Here is a 21,536-nt window from a genome sequence, read left to right as displayed (position 1 = left end):
ATTTATACACTGCTCTAATATATATATGTGTGTGCGTGCGTGTGTGTGTGTGTGTGTGTATAGGGGAAAGTTGTCTACACATGAATGCATTTCTAATATTCAGTATATTTGGGGAGTGTCATGCACTACTACCACTAACCCATTAACTGTATGTAGTATTTTGACTTCATATCAACAGCTGAGGGTTAAAACCTCTCTCTCTCGGATATATAGCCTACTATATTGGAAATCATATTTTTTTCCAGATTTTTTTTTTCCATTTAGGCTACACTTAGAAAAATGAAGCTGTATTAATCAAATAACTTGTAAAGATGATCTTGACTTGAAAAGATTATATAGGCTACCAGGGAGTAGGAACAAAACACAAACATGGTCGCAATTATCTGACATCAAAAGTTTTCCTAAACTTCATGACAAAGGTGACATGTTTTTGTCTGTGAGGCCCCCAAATGCGCTTTAGGCGAACTGGGCGTGGCGCAGTCCCAGAATGGGCGAGAATGGGCGTTTCGGCCTTAAATACTGGCCTAATGATATCTTCCCACCTGGCGTAAATTTAGCGCTTTGCGCTTTTGAAAACCAGGCCTATTCAGTGTGCCAGTTGCGCGGAGCGCTCCTCTGCCTCTCCTCTGTCACCCTTCTCTGTGTCACTCCCTCTCTCTTGCATGCTCATCAGTCTGACAGGCACAATACGACTCTCTCTCTCTGACTCCCTCGCTCAGACAGACACAACACACATCTGATAGAAAAAAGAAGTTGTAAGTTCACTGCCTGGCATGTGAAATCTCCCAGCATGCATTGGGCTAATCCATTTCGCTAATAAATAGCAACCAAATGAGCCGAAATAGATATAAAGGTAGATCTAAATAATGTGTAATGGTAACACAACCTGCAATTGTAGAACATTTCAATATTGGACCAAATAATGTGTAATGGTAACACAACCTGCAATTGTAGAACATTTCAATATTGGACCAAATAAAACATCGAAATGAAAACACCACCCTATGTGAAACATATATGTCATATATATATGATATATATATATCCCTTGTAGATTTAACGTGATTTAGATGAGTGACAGTGTAACGCGGTCCTACTGTCATGTCCTACTGTGATGTCCGCTCCAATAAATTGGCTCTACTTCACATTTTAGTTTTACAATAAAAACACATTTATGCAATGACTTTACATAATGTAGGCTATATTTATGTGCATCATCCTACCTGTGCAGCAGGGGAGAAGAAAAGGTAGCAAAACGATATCATTCTGGACAAACTTTCACCAATCTAATTAATCTCATCATATGGATAGGCTATATTTTTCTAGCTGATGCGTTTAGAACATTCTTTTCACTTTGCTCTTGCTATAGTGTAGTGTATTTACATGCTTGCAGTATTTAAACTGCAGTTAGATTGGTTTGAGAATAATATGGAATAATAGCCTATATATGGAGACAGACAAGAGGGGATAAAAGGGAGGGGGGGAGATCAGAGCCCTCGGCTTTTCTGAAGCCGGACTGGATCGCTCCGTGGAATTGGAGCTGAAAAGTGAAGCATGTAATTCTTTACTGCACTTACCCAATGAGCAGAGAGTGCATAATTTTACGCTTAAAAGGCGTGGTTGTAATGCTTAAAGGCTGCGTGTAGCGCCAACACCAAGATATCGAGTGGGCTGGGCGCTCAGCCCAGTTTACAGGCTGATGCAACGATAGGGGCCATGGTGTTGGGTCTGGACCAAAGACATTGTTAAGTTTGTGTTTGTTTGAGTTTTGAGTTATTACATTTTCAAAAATCCATGACAGGTAGTTTCAGTAAACGCATCACAACTAGAGTTTTGAAGGCATTTTGAAGCATTTTATTAGCTAGTGCTCAATTTCACTATCTTCTCTTCAGTGTATCACAGTAACAAACAAATAAGAGTAGGCCTAAATATGAGCAGCTGTCTACGCATGACTGACTTTCCTTTTAATCAAACCTCCAAAAGCTAGCATTGGCCTGTTTAGGTATCACGATCGGCAATCCATGGCTGGGCTACAGGATAGGCTAATTCCAGCATACACACAACTTTCCCTCTCTGCTTCCAACATTACTGTTTTTTTATTTATTTTTTATTTCGTTTTATTTTACTTTTGGACCTAGGAGGGGTTCGATGTAGAATGGGACCAGTGAAAGCAATAAATTCCAATGCAAAGATTGTCCCAGGTAGCCTCTCCAACCCACTTGACTGTCTTTGGACTATGGGAGGAAACCCACTCAAACCCAGAACATACACACAGAAAGGACATGGGTTGAAATATGTCAATATGGTATGTAATTTCAATCAATGTATAGCATTTCTGTTAATTTATACAAATTACTTTTATGCATCCACCGTGGCCGGAGGCATTATATTTTTGGGTTGTCAGTCACGTATGAACTAGTCTCGCTAGCCAGTCTCTCTTCCTTTCCGTCAGAGAGTCTGGTGCTGTGGAAACAGGCAACAGGGATCAGCCCGCCCCTGCTCTAAAGCTGCTCTCCCATTCGAGCGGCTGTTTCGGTGGCAGCAGGATATCCGCTCCCCCGCTTGCAAGCTCTGTCACGCTCTGTTCATTGGCTCCGACCATGTCAATCAGAGCGGCTTCCGCTCCCATGTGTGTCGCTGTAATGCTGCCGCCGAACGCTAACTAGCTAGCGTAGAAAGCTAACGGCAGAAACCTACAGGCTAACTCGTTGCTACACACTGAAAATGGCAAGTTTTGAAGAAAATTTGGATTGTGCAATAAAGAAGGCCTGCTCGGCACAAGTTCCACCCCGAAACTATTTTCCAAGGGCACTAACGCTAAGCACCGCCCAAGACGAGGCTGATTGGTTAACCCAAACAGAGCATTTTTTTTCGCAATCCTACAATGGAAACCTGCGACGCCAGACTCTCTGACGGAAAGGAAGAGAGGCTGGCTAGCGAGACTACGTATGAACTGATTCGATTTTGGTGGTCAAAGGTCAAAGTTCAAGGTCACTGTGACCTCACGACCACCCATTTCATACAATACCTCAGGAACGCCTTGAGGGAATTTCTTCAAATCTGGCTCAAATCCACTTGGACTCAACAACAAAGTTCAAGGTCATTGTGACCCTATCCATCTGGGGGCCCTAAGCAGGATATAGATTAGGGGCGCTGAAAGTACTTTTAAGTAGGGGGTGCTGTAAGGAGGGGATTCTCGGTGCTGTGGGCAGCATCGAAGAAAATTTGACGTTTTTTGGACTTTTAGCCATATTTAGAGGAATATTTAAAACAAACAAACGTGACGATGATGACGCTCATTTGTAGCCCTATCAGTGTCAAGCAAGCATGTGGAACCCAGCAGCCATAGGGGTTGCCAGGTCAGTTAAACCAGGGGTTCCCAACCTTTTTTGTGCCAAGGACCGGTAGATACATGCAGGACCGGTTGTCAATTTTAATGGTTTTAGTTATATATTTACTCACCAGGTGGCGACAAAAGGTAAATAACAGCCTTTTGTGTTGTACTGTATGTAGCCTACTGTATTTATATTTTTGTTTGAACTACAAACATAAATAGACGTCAACCTATGTTTTAACTACCACACACAGCCTATAATATTATAGCCTATGTTTATAAAAAAAAAAATAGGGGGGCCCTGGCAACTCCCGGGGCTCTAGGCAGCCGCTTAGTTCGCATATAGGGCGGGCCGGCCCTGATTGTGACCTCATGTTCGTTAACGCGATATCTCAGGATATCGCGTGATGGAATTTCTTCAAATTTGGTTCAAACATCCACTTGGATAGGAATTTATTAGATTTTGGTGGTCAAAGGTCAAAGTTCAAGGTCACTGACCGCATTCCAGGAGCGGGGCTAGGTAAAAGGAGCCATAGCTAGGGATAGGAGGGTCGTATAGAGAGTCGGGGTTTCGGGGGGGTAGGGGGAGTGGCTGGTGGCATGTGGGTGGTTTAGGGGTAGGGGTAGTCTCGCTTGCCAGAAGATCTCTGTTTCCCGCTGTACCAGCGCAGGAGAGAGTCTGGCTTCTCTTACTCTCACTCTGGTATAGCAGAAAAAATGCTCCCTTATCTTTACAACCATCCACCAAAAGCACCAAGCCAGGCCTGCTTTATTGCACAATCCAAATCTTCGTCAAACTTGCCATTTTCCCCTTCACTCCGACTGAAATGGTCGGAGCCAATGGCAGAGCTTGCAGGGAGCGACTGAAATGGTCGGCAGTGCTTGGCACCAATGGCAGAGCTTATCCCTGCAGCCTGCTTCTAGTGAATCAGACTAGGGTAGGGGGGTAGGGGTAGGACAAACATTTTCCATGTTGAAAATGATTAGCCGTGTTGTTGAAGTACCCCCAATTTAGTATTGCCTAAAATGCCATAACGCTGAATGGCCAGACCACTGCGCGTGGGCTTCAAGGTTGTGCGTTATGAGTCTGGACGATGATGGAGATGATGTAGACTGCAACTTGACCGGTTGGCGGAGGCATACAACCGCGAGGCGGTTATTTCTAGTTCTTTTCAGTTTTCATTCAAACTTACTTGAGCACATTGTTATTTTTGTCACACACACACATATATGTATATATATGTATATATATATATAGATATATAGATATATATATATATATAGATATACTGTATATAGATAGATAGATGGATAGATAGATAGATAGATACTGTAGATAGATAGATAGATAGATAGATAGATAGATAGATAGATAGATAGATAGATAGATAGATAGATAGATAGATGTGTGTTTTTAAGATAGCAAGGTTGTGAAATGCATAAAAACTTATGTACATTATTTTCTATAGACGGTTTTAACTTGACAACAAAAACATTCTAAATTGAACCCCCGCTCACTTCCTGTTGCAGTGTTTGCTATGGACATAAAAGAAAAAAAAACATTAAAGTGCAGGATTGACCATTCCGTGAAAACCGTCTATACAGCTGAGCAGCGAAAACAAAAGTAACGATGTCGAGTGAATATTTCTGCAGTTTGCCGAATGCTGAGAAAAAGGAAGTGCTGTGGGGTTGCGCTCTGGTGAAAACCGTCTATAGATTTGTCTTCTTCTTTTGGTAAATGGTTGTTGTTTAACAGTGTTTAAAAGTTGCAACAAATAAAAAGTCAACAAAGAGATTCCAAATGAAGAATACAATGAATTTGGGTGTTTAATATTGTTATCAACCATCTCTTTTTTAGCACAGTCAATCTCAAATCTTTACTCCTTCCAATAAGCTGTCTATCCAACATCAACCACTGCTGTGCTGTGATTGGTGAAGTCCTACGCAGCAAGCTCCTGACCAGTATGCAAGTATTCTACTATTCCTCATTAGCTCTGCATGTTTTGTTTTTGACTACAGAATTGTTATATACGTACTTGAAATAGTGGTTGGCTTTTGGATTGTGTAACTACTTTTTCAATGTTTTTAACTGTGACTGTGCTTCAGGCAAACATGCTTATTTAAGTTTTTTCTTTCTTTCTTCACAACAATCTCATCCTGAAAAGGTTTCATGCATCCGGATTAGTCATTAATTTGTATTTATTTGTACTTTGTATAACATTTCTACTGTTTATTAGGAAGTAGTCTGCTGTATCTGTGTTGTGCCATGCCTTCATGGATGTATAAGTTGTAGCCATGAATGAGACATCAGGACTAACCCTCCTGAAGCCTGTTAGAGCTGTGCTTTCTCTGACGCCGTGTCTACTCGTCCTGTATGTAAATGGAGTCATGCTGTTTACATTTACTTAGTGATGGGTTTGGTTGCAAGCCTCATCACAAAAGTTGCACCCCTCAACCTCGCTGTGATGTCTCTGGAGAGCTATATTGCCATTTGCTTCCCACTGAGGCATGCTGAGATTGCCACCAAAAGCAGGACAAGCGTGGCCATCTCTGTCATATGGATAGTGAGCTCTTTCGACTCACTCAGCCAACTGTTTGTATATGTTAGTCTTGAGAACAAAAGTTTCACCATGCTGACATTCTGCATCAGATACTCAGTCCTACGACTAGAGATTTATACACCTATAAACAAGACCTTCACCATTGTGTATTTTGTGTTGGTTGGTGTCATTATCATTTACATATACATTGCCATCATGGTTACAGTAAGTTTGGCCTCATCTAATGTGCCTACAGCCAATAAGGCCCACAAGACGGTGCTGCTGATGCATCTTCTTCAGTTCTGCCTGTGTCTGAGCTCCACTCTGTTTCACACGTTAAGCTCTATTGCACACTGGAACATGGATCCTGTGAAGGCCTCACATGTTCAATATGTCCTGTTTATAGGCATTATCATTTTCCCCAGGTGTTTGAGTCGTCTCATATATGGCCTCAGAGATCACACCTTCAGACATGTCTTCAATACCTATTTCACCTTGGGCCTCAGAAATTCAGTAAAGCCATTTGATAAGACATGACATTTCAAATCGTATACACCCTTCTTTTTATTCCCTGTTTTTAATTGCCTATGATCACTATGCATTACCTGATCCTATGTTTTATGTCTCATTGTGTTTGTTTCATTTTGTTTGTTTTTCTTGTTTTGTTTATACTGTATTGTAAGCTTTGATATAATTGTAAATATTAGTGTAATTTCTTAGGTAAGAGACCTTGTATAAGCCCACTATGGTTTCTTGTGTCTACCATCGTTTTGACCATTTATTTCCTTTCTTTTGTTGTTGATTTTTTATGTGCAAATAAATACATAAATAAATCATATGCTGCTATTTTGCTCTTGAGAAGATGCCAACATTCAACTTAGATTTGCAGTAGGCTTTGTACAGTAGTGTGTTATGTGTGTTAATGTGTTATAATGTTGAATATCTATTTACAAGAAGATTCTAAAATGGCATTTTAAATAGTCAATTGTTTTATCTTTTTTCAGATGCTATAGTCATATGCTAAATTTGCACCACATGACTTATTGCACATTTTGTTATGCAAAATGATGCAGCGAATTGGTATTTTCTGAGTAGAATGCAAATATAAACACTCGTTCATTGTTTAGTTGCCGGTCAGAGCTATATTTTCAATAACATAACCAGGCTGGCTGATATTGTCCCTTCAATAGATTTTATTTGTTTTGTAAGTTAAAGCATAGCTCTAATTTAGAGATCATGACTAGCTTTGAATGTATGCTTGCATGGCAGCAGGATGGCATTTTGTCAGAGACACTAAATGCTGCAGCGTTTCAACCATGACGTTATCTCTTATATGAAGGCAGCACTTAGTGAAATGTGTTGCAACAGAAGACAGTAATCTACTGTATGTGTATACCATGGTAAACTATTCAGAAACAAAAATATAAACACAACACATTTTTTTTTCTTCAAATTTTTCATTAGTTAAAATAAAAGATCTAAGATTTTTTCGGTGCACACAAAAGGCTTGCAGGTATTTATTTCTATTTCTCTCTCTCACTAGTGGACCCGTGCGAGTTAGTTACAATGAATAGGCCCTAATTACCTACAAAAAAAATCTGGCTCCGTTATGTCACCCGCAGGGGTGCTCTTTATGCTTCCTGAAAGATTCAGCCCGATCGCACGTAAAATGGCATAGCTGTGGCCGAACACAATTCTGCTCACACACGCACGCATGCACACACACACACACACACAGACACTTTGCATTCTGCGCGCGCGCGCGCGCACACACACACACACACACACACACTTTGCATTATGATTCGTTGTGTTCTCCGTTGCCAAGATAATCCATCTACCTGACAGGTTACATTACTTTGCCTGCCTGTTAGGTTTCTTGTTGGGCTCTTTTTGTGCAGAGCAAATTCCCTGAGAGGGGCAATAAAGGTTTCATTCATTATTCATTTTTTGGAAATCAGCCATGGAACATTATAGTTCTTATTATAGTCCTTCCCATTTTTATCCCCCATTAGTGCTAATTTAAAGTCCCTGGAAACCAGAAATATTTTTTTATTATTTAGCATTTTGAGTTCATCACATCACAGGAACCTATGTTAATAAGCCACCAGCCAACTTTGAACGATGATGAACGTCGCAAAGTACATAAATTTAGGTTTGACAGTCATGACAAAAGTCATGAGAATCAATTCGATTTTAGACTTTTCTCCCGCTGACTGTGTGGGGGTGTCCCGTGTGTGTGTGTGCAGGACTGCAGGTCTCCTCCGAGAGAGAGAGAGAGAGAGCGAGAGAGAGACTACACCGCCCTCTCCCACCTGGAGGGGAAGGACACCTATGTGAGAATGCTGTTCGTGGACTACAGCTCAGCATTCAACACCATAGTACCCTCCAGGCTGGTAAGCAAACTCAAGGATCTGGGACTAAGCACAGCAATGTGTGACTGGATCCTGGACTTTCTAACAGACCGCCGCCAGGTGGTGAGAGTGGGCAACCTCACCTCCTCCCCATAGTCAGGGATCCACAGGCCCAAAAGCTCAAGAAAATGGGTTGAACCTGACATGGCATGCTATACTTTTTGTTTCTGTTTTATCTCTTCATTTGGACATTAAGGTCCACTGAATGAGAGGTCTGCTCTGCCGGAAACCTCGCGAAAAAAAGTTGTGGCCATTTTTGTATATGAAGCCTTTATTTTTTGACCGAAAAATGTGAAAGAGTTTTTTTTCCTCAAAGTCCTCAGTGGGTTGCGTAGGCTGTCAATAAATTCATCCCAGGTACACAGAACATGTGTGTTGACAACACCAAGTTAAGAAATACACTTACAAAACCTTTCCAAATGATTTATAGCCATTTTCTATTACAAAAAAGCACTCGTTTTTTTAATTTTCTCCATTATTTTCATCTTTACTTTGTTAGTAAGCAATTATATCCTGAAATATGACATCAGCCAATGTGTCATTCTTTTCAGCCGATATTTTAGTCATTCCACACTAAAGATTATTCAAATCAACCCAAAATCAATGGATCTGTGGTGATTTTATTACCTTTATGCTCGAAATTCCTGGAGACATGTTTTTAGTTTTAACAAAACCCTGTACCCCAAAGACAATACTTGTAACACAAGAAATTCAAAACAACAAAATGATTTTAATCACAAAATGTACACTGGATGACAAGCCAAGAAAACAATTATTGTTATACAGCTTTGGATAGATTGTGACCAGTATCTAGAAAACATTAAATTAAACATTAGCTGAACAAAATTATTGAACACAACACATTAAAAAAAGAAAGAAAAAAGACTGGCAACAAGGTCTATAATATAACAAAATTACCTTTGCAATGAACAAAATAACTCAATCACTGTCACTGTCTTCAAGTGTGAGCAGTGCATCCAAATTACCACTGAAGTCACTCCTCTCATACAGTGACACCATGTACCGCCTAGCCGCTGTCACAACATCTTTAACATCCAGGCTTTCCCCAGGGTTACCGTATCTGCACAGGGGCAGAAGGTCTTCCAGGTGATCAACGGCAGTTTTGTAGGCGTGCTTTTTTCCTCTTCTGTAGAGATATCTCACTGTGTCACATCCAGTCAGTAGGTGCTGAGGAGCATGGAGGAAAGATCTGCAACTTGAACATCATAGTTCACTGCCAGGGCGTTTGCAATTGCATGAGCAGGTAGATATCCATCTTCTTTACCCACAGCTCCTGCAGGCCATCCATGTGTGCAATGTAGTATATGCACATCATGATCACGTCTGTGTCAGTAGCCACCACTACAGCCCGTTTGTGGTGCAGATGTTGTAATGAGTATGCAATGTGGGCAAACATCCTGGTATCTGCCTCCTCATGCTTCTCACAGGATAGTTCTGGAAGCTCAACTTGACAATCTGCTTTTAACAGAACAGTGCGACCAGGATCACAGAAAATTACATGGATGGCCTGCAGGAGCTGTGGGTAAAGAAGATGCAATCGCAGACGCCCTGGCAGTGAACTATGATGTTCAAGCTGCAGATCTTTCCTCCATGCTCCTCAGCACCTAGTGCTCCGTAGTACAAGTATCACGTGTGAAATTCTTGTGCTGTAGGCTCCGTTACAACATAGTGCAAATAACAGTATAACAGTGCAAAAACAGGGCATATAGATGCAGTAAAACAAGAGAACAACAAGCAATAACAGTAAACTTTTCCTTTTCTTTTCTAGCGTAGACACCTTAAAACATAATTAAACATTCTGTTTGCACAGGTGCAAATAATAGGCATAATTATCATATGTAATGGTAGCAGCTGCTACATGATTGTTTATTTGTGTGTGTTAAGGAGTCTCGTGGCCTGCGGGAAGAAACTGTCCCTCAGGCGATTTGTTCGTGCTTTTGGGACCCTGTATCTCCTCCCTGAGTGTAACAGGGAGAACAGGCTGTTGTGGGGGTGGTTTGTGTCCTTGATGATCTTCAGGGACCTCCTGAGGCACCGCTGATTGTACAGTTCCTGCAGTTCTGGTAGCTCACATCCTGTTACGTGCTGGGCCACGCGCCTCACTCTTCTTAGCGCCCTGCGGTCCATGGTGGTACAGTTCCCGTACCAGGTGGTGAAGCAGCCAGTCAGCAGGCTTTCAATGGTGCCTCTGTAGAAGTCCCTAAGGATTTCTGGCCTTAGCCCAAATTTCTTCAGGCGTCTGAGTCCGTGTAGTCGCTGTTGGGCCTTTTTGACAACAGTGTCGGTGTGGCTGGCCCATGTCAGGTCCTGGTGGATGTTGACTCCCAGGTACTTGAAGCTGTCCACCTTTTCCACCACTGTGCCATTGATGGTGATTGGGGGGTGTGCGCCCCCCCCCCCCTCCTGTAGTTTACAATGATCTCCTTGGTCTTGGAGACATTTAGAGAGAGGTGGTTGTCCTGGCACCATTGTTCCAGGGCCTCCACCTCCTTTCTGTAGGCCGTCTCGTCGCTCCTGGAGATCAGCCCCACGACTGCTGTGTCGTCTGCAAACTTCACGATGGTGTTCGAGTTTGAGTCGCCACGCAGTCGTGGGTGTAGAGGTCGTACCAGAAGGGGCTGGAGACGCATCCCTGGGGCGCTCCTATGCTGATGGTCAGTGGGGAGGAGGTGAGGTTGCCCACTCTCACCACCTGGCGGCGGTCTGTCAGAAAGTCCAGGATCCAGTCACACATTGCTGTGTTTAGTCCCAGATCCTTGAGCTTGTGCTGTGACACAGTGAGCTATCTCTACAGCTAGCTCTACAGAAAAGGGAAAAAAGCACGCCTACAAAACTGCCGTTGATCACCTGGAAGACCTTCTGCCCCTGTGCAGATACGGTAACCCTGGGGAAAGCCTGGATGTTAAAGAAGATGTTGTGACAGCGGCTAGGCGGTACATGGTGTCACTGTATGAGAGGAGTTACTTCAGTGGTAATTTGGATGCACTGCGAGCCCATCTCTTTGGCAATATCAAAGGAGACATGCGTTGCCTTCCACCTACCGAAGATGCCTTCCAGTTACACCTTCGCCGAGCCCTGCATCAGTTGGCTGTATGCAAGCGAGCACATATGTCTCAACCAACCTACCCTGTTGCCACTGACTTCGGCAGAGAGCTTGTCAGTGGTAAGCTGATGGCAACCATGATGCTGAAGGAGGCAAAACCTGCAGAATTCAAACGCATCAAATACTGTCACTGCAAGAAAAGCATGTGTGCCCGAGGATGCTCTTGTGTGAGAGCCAATGTCAAGTGTGTCATCGCATGTCTCTGCACTGGGGACCCCAATAAATGTTCAAGGAATGAACTCACACTTGAAGACAGTGACAGTGATTGAGTTATTTTGTTCATTGCAAAGGTAATTTTATGTTATATTATAGACCTTGTTGCCAGTCTTTTTTCTTTCTTTTTTTAATGTGTTGAGTTCAATAATGTTGTTCAGCTAATGTTTAATTTAATGTTTTCTAGATACTGGTTACAATCTATCCAAATTAAGCTGTATAACAATAATTGTTTTGTTGGCTTGTCATCCAGTGTACATTTTGTGATTAAAATCATTTTGTTGTTTTCAATTTCTTGTGTTACAAGTATTGTCTTTGGGGTACAGGGTTTTGTTAAAACTAAAAACATGTCTCCAGGAATTTTGAGCATAAAGGTAATAGAATCACCACAGATCCATTGATTTTGGGTTGATTTGAATAATCTTTAGTGTGGAATGACTATAATATCGGCTGAAAAGAATGACACATTGGCTGATGTCATATTTCAGGATATAATTGCTTACTAACAAAGTAAAGATGAAAATAATGGAGAAAATTCAAAAAACGAGTGCTTTTTTGTAATAGAAAATGGCTATAAATCATTTGGAAAGGTTTTGTAAGTGTATTTCTTAACTTGGTGTTGTCAACACACATGTTCTGTGTACCTGGGATGAATTTATTGACAGCCTACGCAACCCACTGAGGACTTTGAGGAAAAAAAACATTTTTTTTCTTTCACATTTTTCGGTCAAAAAATAAAGGCTTCATATACAAAAATGGCCACAACTTTTTTTCGCGAGGTTTCCGGCAGAGCAGACCTCTCATTCAGTGGACCTTAAAGTCCAAATGAAGAGATAAAACACAAACAAAAAGTATAGCATGCCATGTCAGGTCCTCTCAAATTTTGGGTGACTGGATCCCTGACTACCACTGACCATCAGCATAGGAGCGCCACAGGGGTGCGTCTCCAGCCCCTTCCAAGGTTATTATAGTTAACGAAAACTAAAGAAAAAACGAAAACTATAATTGAAAAAACATGAAATAAACTGAAATAAAAATAAAAACTAAGCTTTACAAAAAAACGATAACTAACTGAAACGGTATTGTGTGTTTACAGTATTTCATACATAATAAGCCTATATTTTGACTGGAGATTACATCTATTTTCCTAGATCTATCATCTTTTATGACCCTTTTGAATCTCACCCCTGACAAACATCCCATATTACAAAAAAAGAGCAAAGGGGCAAAAAAAGACTAAAACTAACACTGAAACTAATAAAAACTAAACTAAAACTAAGCATTTTCAAAAAATAAAAACTAAACTAAACGATCAAACCCACCTTAAAAACTAATGAAAACTAAACTGAAATTGAAAACAAAAAGTAAAAACTAATAAAAATAAAAACTAATGAAAAAATCCAAAACTATTATAACCTTGGCCCCTTCTGGTATGACCTCTACACCCACGACTGCGTGGCGACTCAAACTTCGAACACCATCGTGAAGTTTGCAGACGACACAGCGGTCGTGGGGCGGGTCTCCAGGAGCGACGAGACGGACTACAGAAAGGAAGTGGAGGCCCTGGAACAATGGTGCCAGGACAACCACCTCTCTCTGAACGTCTCCATTTGAGCTTATTCAGGTAAGATATTAATAATGTAATGACACATTCAGCGATAAACTGTCTACAATGAAGACGTGTCAAATATGACAACGTGGTGTTGAGTATTTTAAGAGCACAGGTTTTTTTTTCATTTCCTGAAAAGTTGGCGATTTGGAGATAAGTGGCTTTCATTGCACAGCGACGAAATGCACGAAGCGAAATGTGGAAGTAGTTTGCTTTGATGTGCGCGAATGATTAGATGATGCAAGCTGGAAGTGAACGTTAAGTGTGTACACCTCGGCCATGATGAGAGAAGGACCGGTGTCGCGGAAAATGACTGGACCCGTTTCTCACTTCTGTGCCTATCGCGGCATACCGCTCTTCTGACTGGCTCGAAACTGGTGAAATCTCCGCGACGACGGGGTCGCGCTTATACCGGCACGACAACGTTCCCACATGCAGGCATTAGACCACGTTCCGGTCATTTAGCGGTACAAAGCGCATGTGGGAAAACGGCTTTGAAGACAAAGGAGATCATTGTAGACTACAGAAGGGGGGGGGGGGGCACACCCCCCAATCACCATCAACAGCACAGTGGTGGAAAGGGTGGACAGCTTCAAGTACCTGGGAGTCAATATCCACCAGGACCTGACATGGGCCAACCACACCGCCACTGTTGTCAAAAAGGCCCAACAGCGACTACACGGACTCAGGCGCCTGAAGAAATTCGGGCTAAGGCCAAAAATCCTCAGGGACTTCTACAGAGGCACCATTGAAAGCCTGCTGACTGGCTGCTTCACCACCTGGTACGGGAACTGTACCACCATGGACCGCAGGGCGCTAAGAAGGGTGAGGCGCGCGGCCCAGCACGTAACAGGATGTGAGCTGCCAGAACTGCAAGATCTGTACAACCAGTGGTGCCTCAGGAGGTCCCTGAAGATCATCAAAGACACAAACCACCCCCACAACAGTCTGTTCTCCCTGCTACCCTCAGGGAGGAGATACAGGGTCCCAAGAGCACGCACAAATCGCTTGAGGGACAGTTTCTTCTCGCAGGCCACGAGACTCCTTAACATATACAAATAGTGTAGTAGCCGTACTGTACCGCACTGCAGCTGCTACCATCACGTATGACTAATGTTCAATAGTATGTTTAATTAGGTGTATGCTATTTGCACCTAACAGAATGTTATGTTTAATTATGTTTAAAGTATGTTCATGCCATTTGCACATATGTGCAGTGAATACGCCACTGTCTGTGGCGTGTCTACTGCTTTATTGCTTGTTGCCTCTTGTTTTTATTTATTTATTTTTATTTTTTGCACTATGTTGTAATGGAGTCTACAGCACAAGAATTTCACACATGATACTTGTACTACGGAGTGACAATTAAAAAATAATAAAAAAAAGGAGAGAGAGAAGGAAAGAGAGATGGAGTCTGTGTGTGTGTGTGTGTGTGTGTGTGTGTGTGTGTGTGTGTGTGTGTGTGTGCGCGCGTGTGTGTGAGGAAGTGGAAACCCAGACCTTGTAGAAAAGTGGCAATTTTGGGGGTTTGGGTTGAAACTAATGTCTCCTACTTTCTGAGGCACACAATTACTCACATAAGACCCTAAATTTAATAGAAGGTTTTTGTGGATTTTGGTTTACAGGGACTTTCATTTATTTATCCTGGTTGCTCTGCCGATCTGGGGGGAGAGCCGCAAACTGGCTCCATGCTTCCTCCGAGACATGGGCAGCAGCCGCTTCTTTTCACTTGACAGGAGAAGCTTCACCGGTAGGACATAGCACGTGGGAGGATCACACTATTCCAACGAGTTCCCCTCCCTCCAAACAGAATGACCAGAGGAGGCACCAATTCAGCGACCAGGATATTGCATGTTTTTGGTGAGGGGTTCCTATATGAAGGAAACCCCCAGGGGGCACGGGGAGAACATGCAAACTCCACACAGAAAGGCCCTTTTTGATGACCCCACTTGGGGGGTGGGCACTCGAGGACATGCGGACGGGCACGCACTCTTTCAGCGCTCACAGCGTCCCAGGTGGGAATCGAACCCAGGACCTTCTAGCTGCGACAGCTACCACTGCGCCACCGTGCCCCCACATGGAACATTATAAAACGTTGACCCCCAGAAATGACATAGGACCTTCTAGGATCACAACCAGGGTGGACAACCTGCTCAACTAGCTACTGGAAAGCTACAGACAGCGGAAAATTGTAAATCACAGCAACAACAAAAGATTTGCATTCAGGTGAATAGCGCAATTTTTTTTAAATAATAGAGATATCACCATGAAACTTCCCCAGTTGATTACTATACCATCCCAGTCATAGCAATGCAGTCAGAATATTAAATCTAAGAAAATTCTACCATCTTTATTTTGGTCATAAAGCTCAATGCCATCTCCTTGCATATCTGGAATACCTTATTGCAGGGGTGTCAAACATACGGCCCAGGGGCCAGAACCGGGCTGGCCCGCCAAAGGTTCCAATCCGGCCCACTGGATAACTTTGTAAAGTGTGAAAATTGCACTGAGAAGTCTTTCAATTCAATCCAATGTGATGCACTGAAGGCTAAGAGGTACCAGGTTTCAGGAGCAAGTTAAATATTAAGTAGCCTATTCATGTTTTCTGTATTCATCACTAATCAACTATTTTCATTACCCTTAAATATAGAGAATTGCACAGTTGCCCCTCAATTGTAATGCACAGTTACAGACAGAGCTGTAAATTAAGCAACTCAGATATTATTCTTTAGGTCTTAACCATGTAACCCCGCTTCCTTGAAGGCAGCGATCAAGTATACAGCAAAGTATAGGAAAGAGGCCTTCATCGATCCATACATAAAACTGTTTTACAGTCGCAGCCAAAGGTTAAATGAACACTTAGGAGAGACATCAGGGAAAGTCATGACATTTTAGGTTCAAAATAGGTCTACATGTTTTAAGAAGAATCTCTACAAACTCTCCCTGAATCTGTAAGGAAATAGTTCACCCTTTTAGCCAGCAGATGGCACCTTATGTTTATAAGTAGCACTACATAGAGCTTAACTGTATCTACGGCTGCATCCCTTCTTCTATAGCAGTGGTGCTCAAAGTGGGGGGTTTTCAGGGGGTTCCCCGGCAAAAAGGGGGATCATTTATTTTCACTATAATTCCATCCATAAGTAACACAATGACAGAATGTATGACTATTTTGGTCATGGGTTTCATACACTTTCTATAATAACATCTAAAAGCAAAATCGTATCAGATGGGGGACCCTGGGACAAAATCTTAATCTCAAATGGGGGCCCATGGTATAATTTGTGTCCGTTTAGGGGGTCCTTGATGTGAGAAGGTTCGAGAACCACTGGTCTATAGGATGTAAGCATGCAGGCCGCAGGAAATATATGAATATGAGGTCATTGAAAATAGTGATGTTCAAAAGAATTGTTAATATTGGCGCTCACACTTTTAAGAAACATTTGTGTGTGCAAAAATGTAATTCCTCCTCGCTCTGTTCTTGCTTGCGGTCCAGATGGACACTTGAGTATGAGAAAGGATAGAGAGAGAAAGAGAGACCAATTGATGTGGGTAAACAGGGGGGGAGGAGCTGACCCTCAGAATAAAAGAAGTCTCTGAGAGGGAGGTGGACTAATTTAACAGATCTTTACGTCGCCACAGTCCCAGAGCCCCTCTCAATACCTCCCCAGCCCTTGTGAAAGAGCCCTCAAGGCCTTGAACAACATTCCAGAGAGAGCAAGTACCTGGTGACAGAGCAGAGTTACAGGGAGAGCAGAAGAGAAAGTACCTGGTGACATAGAGCAGAGTTACAGGGAGAGCAGAGAGAGAAAGTACCTGGTGACAGAGCAGAGTTACAGGGAGAGTAGAAGAGAAAGTACCTGGTGACACAGAGCAGAGTTACAGGGAGAGCAGAAGAGAAAGTACCTGGTGACATAGAGCAGAGTTACAGGGAGAGCAGAGAGAGAAAGTACCTGGTGACAGAGCAGAGTTACAGGGAGAGCAGAAGAGAAAGTACCTGGTGACATAGAGCAGAGTTGCAGGGAGAGCAGAAGAGAAAGTACCTGGTGACACAGAGCAGAGTTACAGGGAGAGCAGAAGAGAAAGTACCTGGTGACATAGAGCAGAGTTACAGGGAGAGCAGAGAGAGAAAGTACCTGGTGACAGAGCAGAGTTACAGGGAGAGCAGAAGAGAAAGTACCTGGTGACATAGAGCAGAGTTACAGGGAGAGCAGAAGAGAAAGTACCTGGTGACACAGAGCAGAGTTACAGGGAGAGCAGAGAGAGAAAGTACCTGGTGACACAGAGCAGAGTTACAGGAAGAGCAGATAGAGAAAGTACCTGGTGACACAGAGCAGAGTTACAGGGAGAGCAGAGAGAGAAAGTACCTGGTGACACAGAGCAGAGTTACAGGGAGAGCAGAAGAGAAAGTACCTGGTGACACAGAGCAGAGTTACAGGGAGAGCAGAGAGAGAAAGTACCTGGTGACATAGAGCAGAGTTACAGGGAGAGCAGAAGAGAAAGTACCTGGTGACATAGAGCAGAGTTACAGGGAGAGCAGAGAGAGAAAGTACCTGGTGACACAGAGCAGAGTTACAGGGAGAGCAGAGAGAGAAAGTACCTGGTGACAGAGCAGAGTTACAGGGAGAGCAGAAGAGAAAGTACCTGGTGACATAGAGCAGAGTTACAGGGAGAGCAGAGAGAGAAAGTACCTGGTGACAGAGCAGAGTTACAGGGAGAGCAGAGAAAGTACCTGGTGACACAGAGCAGAGTTACAGGGAGAGCAGAAGAGAAAGTACCTGGTGACACAGAGCAGAGTTACAGGGAGAGCAGAAGAGAAAGTACCTGGTGACACAGAGCAGAGTTACAGGGAGAGCAGAAGAGAAAGTACCTGGTGACAGAGCAGAGTTACAGGGAGAGCAGAAGAGAAAGTACCTGGTGACATAGAGCAGAGTTACAGGGAGAGCAGAGAGAGAAAGTACCTGGTAGAGCAGAGTTACAGGGAGAGCAGAGAGAGAAAGTACCTGGTGACACAGAGCAGAGTTACAGGGAGAGCAGAAGAGAAAGTACCTGGTGACAGAGCAGAGTTACAGGGAGAGCAGAAGAGAAAGTACCTGGTGACATAGAGCAGAGTTACAGGGAGAGCAGAAGAGAAAGTACCTGGTGACACAGAGCAGAGTTACAGGGAGAGCAGAGAGAGAAAGTACCTGGTGACACAGAGCAGAGTTACAGGGAGAGCAGAAGAGAAAGTACCTGGTGACACAGAGCAGAGTTACAGGGAGAGCAGAGAGAGAAAGTACCTGGTGACACAGAGCAGAGTTACAGGGAGAGCAGAAGAGAAAGTACCTGGTGACACAGAGCAGAGTTACAGGGAGAGCAGAGAGAGAAAGTACCTGGTGACACAGAGCAGAGTTACAGGGAGAGCAGAGAGAGAAAGTACCTGGTGACAGAGCAGAGTTACAGGGAGAGCAGAAGAGAAAGTACCTGGTGACAGAGAGCAGAGTTACAGGGAGAGCAGAAGGGGACGGCTGTTGTCATGATCACAAAATCCTTCACATCCTCAGTCAAGAAAATGCTTGATGCCTTCACTGCAATGACGGCTAGACCTCGACAGTTAGGCCTTCTCTTAATTTGGATCAGATTCATACACACATCATCAGTGGTACTTTTGGTCCGGTAGGTTGTGTGTCACTTTTTCCATGACAGTGTTCTTAATATGCTATTTCTCTTACAGTGAGAGCATTGACTATGTCCAAAAACAAAACAAAATTCTATGCAAATATATCAAATATATGGACGAGCCTAGTATTAATATAAATACTATCAACTAAATGCAGACATCTGAGAGAAAGGAGTTCCTTACTATCTCACTACTGTATCTCTTCCCAGCGAGGCCAACCTTACTATCTCACTATGTCTTTGAATGTTTGATCAGATGTGGCACAGTAAATATACACAGTAAATATAAGCACATTAGGGAAAAGAAACCTAAGATGGACCTGTTTATAAAACATTTGACTGGGTTTGCTGATTTGGCAAGTACTGGAAATATGGATTTACTATATACTGTATTAGAAAGAATTACGAGGAAAAAATAATAAGCTCTTGAGGTAAGAAGGAAAGAAAATGTGAGACAAAGGACAGAAAAACAATCATGTACTGTATGTATTTTGTATAGCATTATATATATATATGTAGCCTATGTATGTATATATGTATAGCATTATATATATATATATATATATATATATGAACAAGACAGATGAACAGGCTCAGACACAAGACAAGAAAAAAACAACAACATACATACATTATCGGCATTGAACATTATAACTTGATGCTACCAGCCGTCTAAGTTGTCTATGTGCTTGTAAGAGACATGTGCATGGAATCCCAAGGAAGGGGTCCATAGGAAACCAACCGGGCGAGTCACCCACCGCCCCTAACATCAGTCATTCTGAATAGGCCAAAAATGGGTCCCATATAATCGAGAATCTTTCAAGCGAGTTGGCTCTCAGGAACCTGAGTCTCTCCATCTGTATAACAGAGATCATGTCCATCAGCCATACCCGGAAAGAAGGTGAAGAGGAGGACTTCCATTCCTTCAGAATGAGTCTTTTGGCGACAGTTGTCCCTTGTGTTAGGGATTGTTGCACAGCTGTAGGAAAGTTCAGAGAGGACTCCGAACAGCCGAAGATGGCGAGTTCTGCCTCCGATTGCAATGTTATGTTGTAGTAGGCCTTAGAGTACCAATCAAATATTTTGGCCCAGAATTCTGTTAGCAAAGGGCAGAACCAGAAGGCATGACATAGTGTGCCCTCTGAGATCTGACACCTGTCACATAATGGTGAGACAGAAGGGAAGATCCTGTGCAATTTATGAGTACTGAAGACGATGAGTGACTTTAAATTGGATCAGCTGGTGTCTGCTATTAACTGAACAGAGTTGTACCACAAGACAGACTTCTTTCCCATATAATGTCAGATAAATCAATACCAAGTTCCCCCTGCCACGCCTCTCTAATCCTCTCAGTAGAGGCCATGTTGCAGTTGTCAAACAGACATACAAATCTAGAGATGAGATGCTTGGAGTGAGGAGGGTTTAGCAAAACATCATAAGTAAAAAACATGAGTAAGCGGATGGAGGAAGGTTATCATGCTGATACGTAACAGTTGAGGCACCCATTTCTGTCTGGTGATGCCTGTTGTCTGAACTTCCTCTCTCAATCTTTAATCAGAGAACAATGAGAATACCCAATGCACCGATTTTACCCCATCCTATAGAGAGATTAAAAAAAATGCTCTAATGTGCGTGCGCGCGCACACACGCACACGCACACACACACACACACACACACACACACACACACATTTGCACACTATCAAGTTGGAGATGAATGGGATAGCAGGAGAATAGTTGTATCCCTTGTGGCTCTCCAGAGGACGGCAGTAAGACTCTAAATTGACTGACCCGGTTAGCTTTCTGTCAGCAGGAGGGGAGACCACCCCCCAACCCCCCTCCCTCGGCCCACCCATTTACTTAGCAAAGATTAACTTGCTTGACTGGCTGAACTATGGTGGGCAGCAACTCAGGGCAGGGACATAGTTGCACCAGACAGACACACACAACTGAAAATGAAAACTTCAGCAATGGCATTTAAGTGTCATATTCATATCAACTCTGGTTGATGTTGAACAAATCAATGTCAATTTTGTAGACATATATGCACCACCAGTGCAAGTGCATAACCGAATGACATTTTACAACTATGCACGCATCACAGCAAAACATTTGTTTTATAGTGATACCATAAAAGATCCAAAATACCATCAATCTATAAATGCATTACCACAGACACACTAAGCCCCCACAGACAGGAATATTATAGGAATAGATTTTCCATTAGGGAATCCATTTATTGAGCCCTGTCGGTCCTGAGCCCATACTGTGGTTTAGCTTTAAATAAAATAATGCATTAATACATGCACAATCTAATTGAGTGAGCAGACACCCAGCAGCCAAAGGCAACAAAGAATGAATACAGTGATGTGATGAGCACAATCTATGTAGGCTTTTCAACAGATGACGTAATGTGTACATCGGTGGATCATTCTTCCGGGGGTAGTTTGTATTCCAATCTGTATGGATGCCCGTTCGTTTGGATTGGCAGGTGAGCTCCCGTCTCCCTGCTCCGTGCTGAGTAATGGTACAGTCCGAATGCAGTTTGGAGTTGTTGCCGAGGAGGTTCCACTGTTTAGCACATACCGTTATGGGCACGCAGCTGTAGTGCGTTGGAAGACGGCACGGCTTTCAAAATGTTCCTGTC

General features: G+C 42.9%; 1 pseudogene across 1 annotated transcript; it reads left to right on the top strand.

The window, feature by feature from the left end:
• Window positions 1-5,629: 5,629 nt before the first annotated feature.
• LOC310778558 (odorant receptor 131-2-like) lies at window positions 5,630-6,411 on the top strand (annotated as a pseudogene). Its single transcript has one exon. The product of its transcript is annotated as an odorant receptor 131-2-like (transcript).
• The last annotated feature ends 15,125 nt before the right edge of the window (window positions 6,412-21,536 follow it).

This window comes from Poromitra crassiceps (assembly GCF_964638095.1).
Source record: "Poromitra crassiceps genome assembly, chromosome: 1".
NCBI lineage: Eukaryota > Metazoa > Chordata > Actinopteri > Beryciformes > Melamphaidae > Poromitra > Poromitra crassiceps.
This window is presented reverse-complemented; position numbering and strand designations above follow the sequence as displayed.